General features: G+C 40.8%; 1 long non-coding RNA gene across 2 annotated transcripts in view; it reads right to left on the bottom strand.

Annotated features, from left to right (window-relative positions):
- LOC103883858 overlaps positions 1–14547 on the bottom strand; it is a 123398-nt gene extending 108851 nt beyond the window's left edge. The window contains exon 1 of one of the 2 annotated variants that reach the window (XR_002521652.2): positions 14471–14547. This is a non-coding gene — a long non-coding RNA (uncharacterized LOC103883858). The remainder of the gene's footprint in view (positions 1–14470) is intronic. The other variant, XR_002521653.2, reaches the window with a different exon arrangement.
- Between the last annotated feature and the right edge of the window lie 1093 nt (positions 14548–15640).

The following is a 15640-nucleotide window of genomic DNA, read 5'->3' as shown; positions in this document are numbered from 1 at the left end:
TTCCTCTTCTGAGTGTTCATCTTCAGATATTTTTGCATATCATATTCAGGCACAGCACACAAAAATGTTCATTTTCTTTTTATACTTCTCATTGGAAGAAGTAAATACCCATCAATAGGAGAATAGATACATATATCATGGCATATTTAGACAATAATATATGATATAGCAGTTAAGCATAATGTTAACAATAAGAGCAAATACATAGTGCTTACAATGAATTTGTAACACAAAGCCTTGTGTTGTTCTAAGTGACTTATATGTATTAGTTACTTTATGTAATATTTAATTGTATTCATATTAATATTTAATATTAAGCACAAGTCACAATAGTAGCAAGCCTGAGAGATTGGTATTATTATAATCTCATTAATAGAGGAGGGAACTGAGGCACAGAAAGAGTAAGTGATTTACCTGAGGTCATACAGCTAGTTAGCGGCAAAGAAGTATTCCAATGCAGTCTAGCTCTTAACTTCACTAACCTATTACTTCTGAACTAAAAAAAAATTGTATCGTATGATACCATTCATATTTATTTTAAAAACTGAAAAATGATATAAGATAAAATTGAAAGATATGCATATATATTGCAGAACAATAAAAATATAAATCACATTTATATTTATTATATAATTTATAATAATAACATTTTATAATAATTTGCAATATATAGTCCACATTCCAAATGTCTTATGCCATCCTTTACTTCTGATTCAAATCTCTCCCAGGTAAAGAAACATGAGGTCATCAGCTGCGATAAAACACCTGATGATGTACTTCTCGCTTCAGTTCACTCCCTAAGGCAGTGAACAGATATGGTCGGGTAAAGCAGTCACTTCCAGCCTCAGTGTCACTGCAGCCATAGTACAGTGGTCTTTGATATGTCTGTGACTATAGCAGGAGTGTTTGAAGAGACTAAGAGTGGAGAGAGGTGGGGGTCAAGAAAGGGAAGCGAACACCACCCCTTCTCATATCAGGCTTCAAATCCACCTGTCCCAGCTTTACATGGGTTTGTGCAGTCAAAACCACCAGTTTGGGCTTCACTACAGGTTCAGCCTACAATGTGGACACTTCAAAGACTTCAAAGGTAGGGGACACAGTACTGTATCTGGAGTGAAACCAAAAAATGTGAGATTTAGCAAAGCTTTCGGAGGGTGGTCCAAGGGCTTGAAGTGATTTCCACTTAAATACACTGTAAGTGAGTGAACAAAAAAAGAATAAAAAAATAATGGGCCAGAGGAAGAAAAAAAATCTCATTTTTCTCTTTTGTTAATGCTATAGAAATATCAATGCTGGGGGCTTGGTGAGATTTTATAAAGCCTGATCCACGTATCTGAGCCTGACTTTCAGCAGCAAAATTCAGGAGGCTCTACTTTCATGCTTTTCTACCCAGTTCCATTTTTAAATAATTGATAGGTAAAAGGAAAAGAAAGGAAAATGTAATAGGAGCCTGCTCTATGCCAACTTATATGCTAGGTGTTCATTTATGTTTTATCTCATACTCATAACAACCCTATGAGGCAATACAATTATCTCTTATTTACAAATGAGTAAACTGAGGCCTAAAGTGGCTAATTTAATTTGTTCCTCTAAGCTACAGAACAGAATTCAGTCCAACATTTTTGAAGCTGCAAAGTTCATGCCTTTTCACCATGCCATGTGGCTTTATGATATTAGAATACAAAAATGGCCTAATCTAAATAAGCCAAAATAACATAATTACTAGTAGTTAAAAATACTCATTTTTTAATTTACGTACGAGCTAAAAATGTTTCTTTGGATCTCCTGAAGAACTCACTGGGGGTATATATTGTTTGAATTTGGTTTCCTGCAATATGCTTAGTGGTTTCATAAGGTTTTAACTAGTGCCCATCAGTAGTAATGGTGTGTATTGCAATAGGGGCTCGGGGGCTCTGAGTCCATTCTCTGAAGGGTTTCTGGCTTCTAGTGTTTAGGTTCTAAACAACTAGGAAAACTAGACATGGTTACAACAAGAGCCTTTCTAATTGGAAAATATAAGGTTTTTAAAACCAATTTCTCTATGAACTGCCCTGGCAAAATGAATATTGTTTAATTTTCATTTTGTATTAAAGACTTGGAAACCTGAGTAATATAGAAACTAATGATGAACTGAGCCAAGCGGAGGCTCCTCTGAGAGCCATAGTAATGTATTAAAACAAGAATTATTTTGTACACTGTGCTGTACTTCAACATCGGATTCTCAGCAGACTGCAAAATCACTTTCTAGATAATGAAATTATAAAAGAATTTTAATTTCATGTTAGAACTTGTATTACAAATTATTAGGAAAAGAAACAGGGGAGAAAATAATTCAAGCAAATTCCTCCTGTGGATCACCAAACCGGAAGGACTTTCTGCTTAGAAGACTTGTGAAAAGTTTTATCAGAAGTAGCAGAAATACTTTACATTTCTAAACCCTGAGTCTGTTTAAGAGCCATAGGAATGCATGTAAATGTCAAGGACATTTGAGGGTTATAATTCAATAGCATGAAAAAGGGTCATTTTTAAAATTATGCAAGACAAACATCACACCATTTTAGGTATTAGGTTGGTGCAGAAGTAATTTCAGTTTTTGCCATTACTTTTTTTTTTTTTTTTTTTTTTGAGACAGAGTCTCGCTCAGTTGCCAGGCTAGAGTGCAATGGCACCATTTCAACTCACTGCAAGCTCCGCCTCCTGGATTCACACCATTCTCCTGCCTCAGCCTCCTGAGTAGCTGGGACTACAGGCACCCGCCACAATGCCTGGCTAATTTTTGTTGTTGTTGTTGTTGTTGTTGTTTGTATTTTTAGTAGAGATGGGGTTTCACCGTGTTAGCCAGGATGGCCTCGATCTCCTGACCTCATGATCCGCCTGTCTTGGGTTCCCATAGTGCTGGGATTACAGGCATGAGCCACCACGCCCGGCCTTTGCCGTTACTTTCAATGGCAAAAGACACAATTACTTTTGCATCAACCTAATACCATCGTTGCTTATTAAAAGGGGTCATTGAATCAACTACAAGGAGCTGAACATCATCAAGAATATCACATTCACATATCTGTAGGGGTTGATCCTGCGCGACCACATTCTCATAGAGGTAACGAGCTACCTCACTGCCCACAGAGCTGCTTCGCAAACATAGCTGATTCCTCTTCACAGACTTGGGATTTAGTCTATCTGGAATAACGTGTATACAAACCATCCTCAGTTTAATGAGGCAAAAGGAATTTCCTCAAAAATCTAAGACAATCAGAGCTGACTCTGTAACAGAAGAATGTTTAGGTAGCTGTCCAATGGTTGGAATCTTCCCCATCCCAGGGCTTGGAATTCCTTTTTGCCCTCTCATTTCAACAACACAATTGAGGGAAGTAAGTGTTCCCCTGGTGACTCCCTCACACTGTTACAGGATCCCTGGGGTGTCGCTTTTCTGGCCAGAAACCTGTGTGGCCGGTGGCACCTTTGCCCGACTTTTGCTCAGGCCTACTGGGCTCATTCCACCCACTCAGCCTGGCAGGCTGTGCTAGGCTCATGCTACTGACTCGGATCCCACACCCGCCAAGGGCGAGCCAGGTGTGGAGTGGCAAGGGGTATATGAGCCAGCATGGGGTCCAGCCACTGCGCATAGTCAGATGCACCAGCTACTGCCGCGGGTTGGGCAGCTCCATGTACCATCACAGGCGCCAGCTCTCTGCAAGGCTGTGGCTAGGCCAGGCACCCTGTAACCAGCTTCCCTGGTTGGCAGCAGGCTGGCAGCAGGGAATACAGTGGTGCTTAGAAGCTTGGAGATGCCAGGAACTGCAGGGCCTCAAAGAGGGCATCACAGCCCTGGCTCTGAGAGCTCCTGAAGAGCCACAGTTCTTCTCTCCTCTTTGCCTGTAACATGGAGAACAAGGGGCATGTTTCAGCCCTGTTTGTATTATAGCTGTTTTAGCCTTGCCATTCAGCAGGTCCCAGTTCTTGTCCTGCTACCAGAAAAAATGAGGTATGCAGACAAGTAGAGGGTGAGCAAGATGAAGAAGGGCTTGATTGAACAGTAGGACAACTCAGAGGAGAATTGCAGTGGGCAGCTCCTCTCTGTAGCCAGGGCGTCCCAACAAGTGTTCAGCTCCCGTCTCTGCTAGGCAGGTCGCCCTGATAAGTGTCCAGCTCTCAGCAGAGAGGGTGGTTGCTCTCTACAGCTGGTTGTCCCATAGTCTCCTCAGCTTTCCTTCCTCTGAGTCTAGCTGAGTCCAGGGTTTTATGGGACTCAGAGGGAAGGAAGTGCACAGATTTGTCCATGGGCAGCCATGGGCTGGCCAGGAAAAGGCACCACAAGTTCCCACTCCGGTCTGTGGAACTGGCACCCCAGCGTCCAGCCTTCAGGCCCTCTCTGGCATGAAGGTGGGGCCTCACCAGGGACCCACCGCCTTTCCCAGAAGCCTGTCTGCCTTCTGCCACTGTCCATGGTGCCCAGGCTGCTCACACCAAGGGGAACCTGCAGGCCAGCAGGTAGCTACCCTTACACCGCCCTTGGGTTCCTCCCACACTCGTCCATGCCTAAAGCCTAGAGGGGGCCAAGGCAGCATAGTGTTGGTATGTCAGCCCTGCACCACGTCTGTACACACCCAGCCAGGCTGTGGCAGAAACTGGGCTCAGCTCCCACTCCACTCTGAGATTGGACACGGCACCAGGATGAGGGAGAGGCCAGGCGGCGCGAGAAGAAACTCCCGAGCCTGCAGGGGAAAGGGGGGCCTTCCCAGGCACTCATGGGTGCAGACGGCGGAGACGTCCGGGTCCTGTGCCTGAGAAGGCAGAACTCTCATCAGCTCAGTGAAGCATGCAGGCAGCCCTGGCTACACCTCCTCCAGCCTGGGGCAGGAGCTCCAGGTCCTCTCTTGGCCCCTCTCTGCCCGCCCCTCCATACCTGACTTTGCTGCTCGGGCGCTGGTAGGTGGCTCCGCCTGGCCCCATTGCAGAGGCTTCCAGGGCAGTGGGCTCCTGGGGGATGGCTTTCGCTGATGCTTGTCCCCGGGCTCCACGCCGGCTCCATGGAGCACAGCACCACCCTAGGCCCAACTCTGCTTCCTCCTTGCACCCTCCCCGCGGCGGCAGCGGGGGAGAGCAGCAACACGGGGCCAGGGTTCAGAGCAGTGCAGGGTCCAGGCCTGGGAGTAAATCCCGCCCCACCGTGCGAGGGTAGGTGCGGCTCAGTCAGCTGCATTGGGGATGTGGGGCACAGGGGACCAACCACCGCCATTGCTGCTCCTGCAGCCACCCCTGCTGCCACTGCCCACTCCTCCCCTGCTGCAACCAACTTGATGGCAGTGACCGCTCCAGATGGCCGGCAGCTGCCATCATCACCAGGATGACAGAGTGAATGAAAGCCCCTTCTGGTAGTTGGTCAGGATTTTTGCTGATCTACAGGTAGAGTGCCTAACAAAAATCCCAAGCTGATTCCAGCCTGTCATAGATGCCTATCCCACAACAGGAAACAAGACCACTTTCAGGGTGTAAGGTATATTTCATCAAAATATTCTTAACACCCATTAAAATGGTGTGGGTCATAAATAGTCATAGCTATTAGATAATGTATCACTGAAATTAATAATGATATCATGTATATATTGAATCATGTCAATGGAAGCAAACATATATACCCATTTTTATATATGCATATATATGTGTATATATATGTATGTACATTTATATATATGTATATTAAATTCAGTATAATTTGAAAGCTTTGAAAAGTACTTGAGGTGGCAAAGCAGAAGGCTAGTAAATTAGTTTTTATTGACATTGGTAGATTTAGGCTACAGCTTGTTTTTTCATTCATTAGCCTAAAGAGAAAAATTACAAAATTATGGGTAGTGTTTTTATCTACAAAATAAATTTATAATTAAGCCATCTAATGTTAAACCTGACATTAAATGTCTTACATAAATCCTCACAAAGCTAAAACCTGACCTAGACTGGGAAAACATGTAGACATGAAGATAAAAGCAAGAATAGTACATTTGGTTTCATGTTGGAAAACATACCTACCTTAGAGCCCATGTTTCAATATCAGCTATGTAAACAAGTCTTTAAATCAATTTTATTCTGAATTCCATGTTGGATTCTGACCACCTTTAACAGACCCTCATGAGATGTGCAATCTACTGGAAATTTGCACCAAAAGAACTTTGGTGGTAAAAAAAAGAGCATGCTCCTTAAGTTTTCTCCTGTTGCTTTGGAGCAGACAGATGGACATCTATCTTAGTGAAAAGCTTTAAGAGCGATTCCTATGAGAAACGCAAAAGCTGAGCATAGGGTTGAGGGCGGAGCCCCAGACATTGACCAATTCCAGCTCCCTACATAGGACCTGTAGGACCTTGAACAAGCTACTTAACCTTTCAAATCTACAATTTCCTTACCCTTAAGGTAAGGACAATAGTGCCTGCCTTACGGGGCCATGAGGAGAAAATGAGATAGCGCCTGTAAATCTCTCAGCGTAATTGTGGGCTGGCCTATGGAAAGCATGCAGGTGCTGGGTTTTCCTACCTGCTATAATTTTCATCATTCCTTTAATTATTATTATATGCCTCTCTCTTGCAAAAATGAGCACATGTAGGTTGGATAATCTTTGACATTTTTCAGTTAATTCTTACTGCATTTGTCTTTCTCCCAATCAGAGAATGCCCTTTTGTGTCCTGTGTTTTAGGGCTGAAAGCAAAAGTTGACTAAAAACATCCCTGGACCACTCTCTGGCTTTGGTTTCAAGTGCTTAAATTCATAAAGGACTTTCTCAAAGACTTATCAAGGTCAGATAGAAAGTGGAGAATAGCAGGGCCTGTGTCTTTCTCCCCAGTGTGTCCCAGGAACATCTCAGGACCACAGAAAGCAATTGCTTTGTGGTGCCCCAAGTGAAGCTGGTTTGGAGTTCTCAGGCTCAGCAAATATTTCTGGAACCAAGTTTGGCCTGGAACAAGCAGAATCACCATTTTTGAGAACCATAATGACATCAGTGTGACCAATGTGGCCTGAAATCAAGAGGGCTGTCTGTGAACATACTACTGCATATATTAGGTTGGTACGAAAGTAATTGCTGTTTTTGCCATTGCTTTAATGGCAAAAACTGCAGTTACTTTTGTACCAACATAATAAAATTCTGGGCTTTTGTATCAATCTTCCCAGGAAGCTCCCTTCCTAGTAATGAAAGACACTAAATTCCCTGCCACCCTGGTATGGTGGGCACTCAGGATAACAGAAAAATAATACAGAATAACACAGAAAAATAATATGGCATCTCTTACACAACTGTGTGTGGTAGTATACCTATGCTCATATATGTACACATGCACATACATATATACATAGAAACATCCTGATTTTCGTAATTCTGGCAAATGATGGAATTCTTACTTTAGAGACTGAAGTGAAGAGATGACAATGATGGGAATATCTATTCTGTACAGTATCCATACAAACCAGAATTAAACTGATCTAACCTCCAATAAATTTTCACCATTCACATTACTGCATTTAAAAATATCATATCTCAGAGGGCTCAGTAAGCCGATTGCTTATTGACTTTCCGGTGGGTCCATATAGTGTAATGAGTCTTTATATCTCTGTTTTTATATTGCTTATTGGATTTTTAAGATTAAACAAAGCGTATGAGAAAAATTACATTGTTGGAAATTAGAAGAGTTGGTCAAATGAGTACATTATTATCCTATCAAAAACACATTTAAACTTTCCAGAATAAATATTAAAACACTAGAAAGGTTACTTTTTAAAAGCTTCTTTTATAGAATTTGAAGAAAAAAGCTTCTTTTAACAAGCAATTCTTTATAAATTGACTATCTTTTTACAATGTTAGTTACCATAATACAAATTTCTATCTCCATGTGAAAGTCTAATGGCCTTCTCCAGATCAGGTAATAAAGTCAGTCCCCACCTTGAATGAATTTGTGCCATTATATAAGAATTATAGTGAGACATTCCTCCTGGAATTTAGAAATAGCAGAAAAATTTCATAATGTTTGACTATAAAACAGCATAATCAGAATATTATTATAGAGGCAAAACTGATGATGACACCCCTCTATTTAAAATACTTTTAAGTGATTCCATAGGTCAGTGGTTAGAGCAATGGTCATGTGAAACACTTCTAAGGTTTCCCATTATTCTTAGACTAGAGACCAACATTTTCAGTATGGACTGTAAGTACTGGACTGGCCTCACCAGCCCAATCACGTACCACTCTCCCTCTTGGTTTCTGTCTCCACAGGCTTTGTTTCCTTAGCCAAAAACACATCTCCTGCCCATCTGGCTCCTCACTGGGCTAACTCTGTCCTATTCTTTCTCCTATTGTGTATATTCTAAAGTACACTACACCAGTCAGGCACAGTGGTTCACACCTGTAATCCCAGCACTTTGGGAGGCCCAGGTGGGAGGATTGTTTGAGCCCAGGAGTTTGAGATCAGCCTGGGCAACAAAGTGAGACCCCATCTCTACAAAAACTGAAAAAGTTGAAAATAAAATAAAGCATGCTGCATACCACCATGACATTCATTCTTCACATAATCAGTCATTCAGTGTTTGGCTTCCCCTACATGGTCCACTTTTTCACTGCTGTATTGAGCCTTAGATTGAGCAGTGACAACTCAGAATCCTAATTGTTGAAGGAGTGATCACTGATGTCCCCATGACACCTGATCCCAGCTTTCACTCCAGTCATAGAGACATTATGAAAGCATCCCCTTCTTGCAGTGAGTGAACAGAATCTCACTCCTCACCATAATGACTGCTCATGTGTTAGGGACCCACTCCTATTTTATTCATACATCTCAAATATCACATTTGTTTTTTTTTTAATTTCACCCAGCCAGCTTAAATTAAAAAATAATAATAAACGAAAATAAACCTCTACTAAGATTTAAATCTTCTTCTACTCTCTGCATATTTTTCTTGATAAAAATCATCCTTGAGAAACAATAGTACTGAAGGGTAGAAAAGCCTCACAAAGAAGACATAGAACAGAGCACAAAGAAGATGATTAAAATCTGTATGGTCCCTAGACATAAAACCTTTTTTTTTTTTTAACCAAATCACCTTTATAGAAATTTTTGAATCAGGGAATGTACATTTGCCAGAACAAACAGCCCAGAACATGAATGAACTACATAAATCAGAATATAATCAGTTTTCACTCTGCCTGTTTATTGCTTCTGATGAAATTGTTTTACCAAGTCCTACTGAATTTGCCATTATCTGCTGTACCTGGGAAAAAAATGATCCCGAAATGCCCTAAATAATATTTGAAATGTATTTTAAATCTGGGGTCTATTTGGTTAGTGAGCTATATTACATTTTAAGTACGATGCTAGACTATTATGTATTTATTTTCATAGTTTTCTTTACTGATTTGGCACAGTTTAGTTCAAATTGTACTCATAAAACCTAAGACGGACAAATGTTCAGGTCACATTTATTCTAGTCTTTTAAACTGCTCTGTTGTAACTACACAATGAAACTAAAAGAGACATGGTTTTAGTAGCTGTGAGGATTTCTATTCATTCATGCCAAGTTCCACATTATATTTATCGCCTTGCTATCACTCAAGTACAGGCTCAATTCATTAAAAAATGGTCTTTGTGTTACCCCTGTGAGTCCATTCTTCTGGCTATATAAAATTAACTCCAAGTTCCCTTTGCATTTGTCTCAAAGTTTTTTGTTTCTTTGCATTCTTTAGCTGTATTTCTTCTATTGCTGAATGAATGGGGAAAAATGTAAAAATTTAATTTGTAAATTCCGAGTCTCAGGTCCTCCGGGAGCCTATCTCTGCCTTAGGTTCCTTAGACCAAGGAATTAAAATGTCCCATAAGGTAGATGTTTCTGGACTGTATAAAGGAACCTTTTTGCTCTTTGCCTTAAATTACTGGACTATGAGAGTCAAGTTAATTTTCCTTCAGCCTTATCTGCTGGGAGTGAAACGTTTCAAATTTAAAACCATTTTTCTTTTTGTAAGCCTCAAATGAATTATAGTTCTGTGTGTTCAAGTATGTAAGTCAAAGAAAAGTAAAGTGACAATGGATTGTGTCATCTAGCCAAAAGATAGCAGAGATTTACTCACTCTGGTTGAGATTCAGGATCAGGTCATGTAATACGATGACCCAACCTCTCATAAGAACCAGGACAACTGCCAGATTCATAAATCAGGACAACCGTGCCTGAGGGAGCGGTACCTACTGGAGTGATACCGCTGTCCCAGCCCCGTCTGGTACAGCTATCTTACTGAGACAGCACACAGGATCGCCAGTGAAAGGCCTTCCCCCATTTCCAATTACTCATTCCTGTCAGTAAAGGAGTATGCCACTGTGTGGAAACGCTACATTATTTTAATGGGGTATAATTATATTAAAAATGTGTTAAATTGTTCAAAATGAACTCATTCCTTCCCCCACATACCTATTCCATGTTTGGAGGACCCAGGCCCAGGGTGGCAAGGGTTTAATCTGGCATTTCCTTTCGTGAGCAAGTCGTGCTGCAGCAGAGTGGCTCTGTGAGTAGCTATGAGAGAACCACAGTAGAGTGGATATATGATTGCCGTCACCCAGCCTAAAACCATTAGGAAAATCTGCAGACTCAGAGTCAGGAAACAGAGGACCCAAAAAAGGGAGTTCTAGGAATTCTTACATCCTTCTGTGCTTTGAGCTCAAAAGAATTCACTCCCAGGAAGGGTGAGGAAGGCAGCCACCACTTTCGTAAACCCATTCTCCTTCTACTGCTGATTTTGTGAACAAGCAGGAAATCATCCATGAAGAGGCTTCTGAGAGAACTGTTCTCGGGCTGTTTGACTTAGGATGAGGAAATGTACTTATAGAGAGTTTTTTCTGAACAAAAATTACATTCATTTGTATATTTCTGGCATCTCAACAGGCAGCCTAAAATCTCATAAGTGCTTCTGAAGTGAGTAGTTTTAGGAATCCAAGAGGATTAATAAGAGAAGTGAGAAACAGGAAGTGGGCATCAGGAGCCCAGGCCTGCCAATAAAACCTCAATAGATTTATAAATTGCCTAACATATAAGTTGGATGAAAAAAGGAGCTAGAGTTATTTTTGGTTTCTTCTTCCATTTATGTTATTTCCATGATCAATTACATATGTTTCATGGATAGAGTTTCATTAATCATATACCGTATTTATTAAAAGCTGAGCAAATATGAAGCCTGAGTGTCAATCTTGGCTACGATGAGGAAGACCTCTTCAAATTGCAACACAACATCACCATCTAGTGTCCAACACCTGAAACTTAAGTCGGATATCACTGACCTATAAAATCACGTACAGCAGCCTCAGGAAGAAACCATATTCAAAAGATAAGGAAACTGAAACCCAAAGAGCTAAAATGATTTGCTTGTGTTCATAGAGCTGCAAGAAATCAGACCTCTTGACAACTAGCCGAATCCTGGTTGCCCAAACTCAATTCAGTGTGACAAGGGAACATAACAGCTATTAAGCATTCAGATATTCTCAAGACAACAGAGAAGATTTTCTTTTATAGCAGTCTTCACCTTTAATCAACAGATCTACCCACAAGTTAGTGGATTAGAAGATAGCTACAATGGTATCAAATGTGGACAACTACTTAGGAGGAACTTAAATGATATAGATATAATTAAACATCTAAGTTTATTTAAACAGAATAAAACAATAAGAACAGACTAAAACAATAACAGCATTAGGTAAAGTATTTTCCAAAGGGCTTTAGTTAATAGCCTGTGAGATTCAGTACATCAATATCAAAGGAAATGTATACCCTACTCATATTTAATATTTTGCTTGGAAGTCAAATTTTTTGAGTATTTGTTTATCACTACCAGCTGTTCTGTCTAAACCCTCAAGAGATAGCTTATAATAGAAATTGAAAACGACGACTATGGTTATTCTCCTAATATTAATTGATGATTCTCTTAATATTCCATTATATAGATAAATTCCTCTAAACATCACATTTTAGCCTCTTCTAAGGTTTATACATACCTATATCACTTATGAACCCATATCTAGCAGAATGTTTCTGTATCATAGACCTCAGGTTACTGTGGACTAGGTTGGAGAAAGTGGGAAAGTACTTGGATGCAGTTTACTTTTCCATCTCATTCACAGATCCAGCATCAAGCAGATTAAATGTCAATCTCTGTTCCTGCTTGCGCCAAAGGCAGGTTTTGTTCTGAGGTCTTCAGCCTCTTTCCTCCTAGCTGCTCCTGGGTTATCAGCAGCTGGTGTTCAGTACATGTGGTGGAGACAGCTAACCATGCTAAAAATGCTTATGGCAATCTTCTGCCTTACGCTGGCTGGCTGACCTGTTATCTTTGTGCTTCTTCATGCCTTAGCTGATCGGTTGTGACAAAACCCCCGCCAACTTGCTTAGCTGGAGTCCTGTCAGGGCCTCCACTGCCCTTCCTGCCCCAATTCCACTCTTGCCTGAGGGTTACAAGTTTTTAATCAAAGCCTTAATGCCAGGATTCTTAAGAAGGGGCAGGGAGCTTATCAGAATCACCTGGGGAGATTTTCCTAATTATAGCCCCCCACACACCTCATCTTTCCCTTACAGAGGGAGTGTTCCGTAACCCTCAGGTACGTTGAGGAGGGAAAAATGAAGTTGAAATCCACTGGCTTCAAGCAATGAGAGTAGTGAGGTTAATCTTCTTTTGATTCAGATGGAAAATACCTCAAAAGAGGGAAATGAAACCTTGTCTCCTAAGGATGAGACTATAATAAAACCTTAATTAATTTGGACCCCATTAATTCAAAACGTGTGATAATTAGAAAAATGGTTAGGTTAAAGTTTACCTTTCCTCTAGCTAGGGGAAAAGTGGCTGAAGATTACTTTCCTGTACCTAGGAAAAGTGAATTTGCTAAGCAAATTAATATTTCCAAAGAGAAAAACGTTTAACTGATTGAGCAAATAAGTAGTTTTCAGGCAATGTAGGTACGTTTAGCAGACAAACAAATGCTATTGTAATTATAAATGATCCCTTTCTAGTAATCAGAGTAGGCTAACCCAAGGTTCTTTCCTAGGCAGCATTCTAGAAATACAGTTATCCATTGGAGGTAATGAAATTAAATTTTCGAACGCTACACAATTCTGACTGGTGTTTTTTTCTTTCTTTTTTTTTTTTTTTTTTTTTCATTTAAAACAAACTTCTATGGTTTTACTGAATCCTACCTACTGATAAACTCAGAAAACAACCCAAGTATCCCTTGCCCCTTGTTTCAGCCATCAAATGGTGTGCAAGTAGTATACGTTCAAGTTCTTATTTCAGCAAAGAGAAATAGTCAACACCCAGGAACGAGTAGGAAATCAGGGGCAGGCGGTGAGGGGAGGAAGGCTCCACAATAGATACATCTGATTGGTTGAAAAATAAACACATGTGTTTTCTGGAATTTCTTGTTCCATTCCATAGGTTATAAAATGGTTTTACTTGGGGTGAGAGGGGAATCAGAAGCTGTGTGATCAAAACATCTTGAAAAGCAGAAATGGTTTAAACAAAGTTAAGTGGGTTGCTTTACGCAGGACTTCTAAGAGCATCCCCTAAGCAAGTGGGCAATGTCCATTTCTGAGAGAGGGGTGTGATATTTCCTAAAGTTATTTTCAAAGGGAATCCTGTCTTCACTGAGCATCCTGGGAACATTGTTCCCAATACTACAAGGCCACTCTGGGAAACACTAAACCAGTTGTGTAGCAATTTATAAATAGCCTCAGAATTCCAATAGTTAACTAAAGATTTTCAGTTTACTATTTCTGTTGCCTAATTACTTCAACACAGTTAACAGAAAAAATAACAGAAAGTTATACCTCATATTATTATATTTATCCACCCTATTCCATTTGAGTTTCTTACAATTGCTGGCTGTACCCTGAGGCTCTATGAACTGAAGTTCCTGTGGTTTGATTTAAAATATTTTAATTAAGGGAAGCTTTCTGCCCCCAGGCTTTCTAAAGCAATTTTCAAAACCTCAGAAACAAACAAACAAACATCATACCAATGGTGTTACCACTGACAAACCACAACCATTTCTAGGCAGGCATTTCTTGCTTTGTTTTACTAAGCATAGAAGTATTTTATTCCAAATGACAACAATAAATCATAAAGTTAGGCAAAGCAGTACCAAAGTTATATGCCTTAGGCATCATGGGAAATACAAAGCTCACCACAAAAAACTTTCTGAGGCTGGAGAAGTCATCTGAATGTAGTGTGTATTGTGACTATCTAATTTAGGACTAGGGTTATCAAAGTTTTTCTGATGAAGATTTTTTTCCTGATTTCCCATAAAAGTGTTAGGTTTTCGTGCAATTTCTTGTGGTTTTTGGAAGGAATCAACAGGAGTTTCAGGACATACATAGTAATGCTTCTCAACTGTGGCCCCAGTACCAGAAACTTTAGCGTCCAGAGAAACTTAGAAATGCAAATTCTCAGACCCCAAGTCAGACCTACTGAAAGGGAAATTTTGGAGATGGAGCCCAACAATTGGTTTTAACAAGTTCCTCCAGGTGATTCTGATGTTCACTAACATTGAGAACCACCCAGTTAGAGCAGAAGCTGATGTCATAATGACTTGAAGTCACTTAATAGTTCTAATCCTTAGTTTTCGTGCCTATAAAATGACTTTTAAAAACAGTAACATGACCTTTCTCAAAGGGTTGCTTTCAAGAAAGGAAAAATGAGATAGACTCTACAATACCTAGCAGCAGCCAGCTTGAAGACAGAACAATTAAGTCATTTACCAGACCACTATTTAGGGTAGAAGGGAAGCCTTCATTTAGGGAGAAAAGTAAGCTTTTGTCTTTTTCATGCAAATATCATTCTTGAACAGCTAGCTCAGGGACCCCTGGTACGCTGTGAATCCTTTCAGTTATGCCCCCAAATTTTGTTCAGTGTATGAAATTGGTCCTTGCTACTCAAGTGCATACACTTTTATTACCACGGATGTCAGAAAGAATTTTTTGCCAAGTGGGTGGTGTGATTTAGTAAGAGCGAAACTACAGCTTGCTGTGAGTAAGGTAAAAGACAGTGCACCTTTGCCCAAGAACGATTTCATATTGACTGGCCAGGCAAGAACTTGGCCTCTGGAGCACAGCGGGGGTGCTCTCAGGGCAGCGAAGAGGGGTCAGTGACAGGTGGGAGTGGGGGTCCAAGAGGCCAGCGTCAGGATGAGCACTCACAAGGGCCAGGGGCAGTGACCTCTCCATCTCACCCCTCTGAAGGGATCCACTCTTCTCCCTTGTTTTACAGACGCGGAATCTGATGCTGAGAGTCATTAAGTAAGGGGCCAAGTGTCACCGAGCCAGTCCCCAGACCTCCATCTGTCTACCCTTCACGGCAGGCCAGTCTAGCTCCCAGTCCCTGGGCTGCTATTATGGACACTGTGCCATTATTGTCACACCGTAGTGGTGATTGTGTTGAAATTATTGCTGAATTGCTTAGTTTTGTTTTGAGCTTTTCAATTCCTCCAAGTACACCACTAAAATTTCTAATATCCCAAAGTGTGCGAAGAACACAGAAAGGATGATAAGCACTGGGCTAGGTTTTAATGATAAGTTTCTACTCAGTTATTCTGCCCCGGTGCCTTGCCTTTGGAAACCACATTGCAAAGCTTCAGCCTCC

Source organism: Papio anubis, chromosome 6, assembly GCF_008728515.1.
Source record: "Papio anubis isolate 15944 chromosome 6, Panubis1.0, whole genome shotgun sequence".
NCBI lineage: Eukaryota > Metazoa > Chordata > Mammalia > Primates > Cercopithecidae > Papio > Papio anubis.
This window is presented reverse-complemented; position numbering and strand designations above follow the sequence as displayed.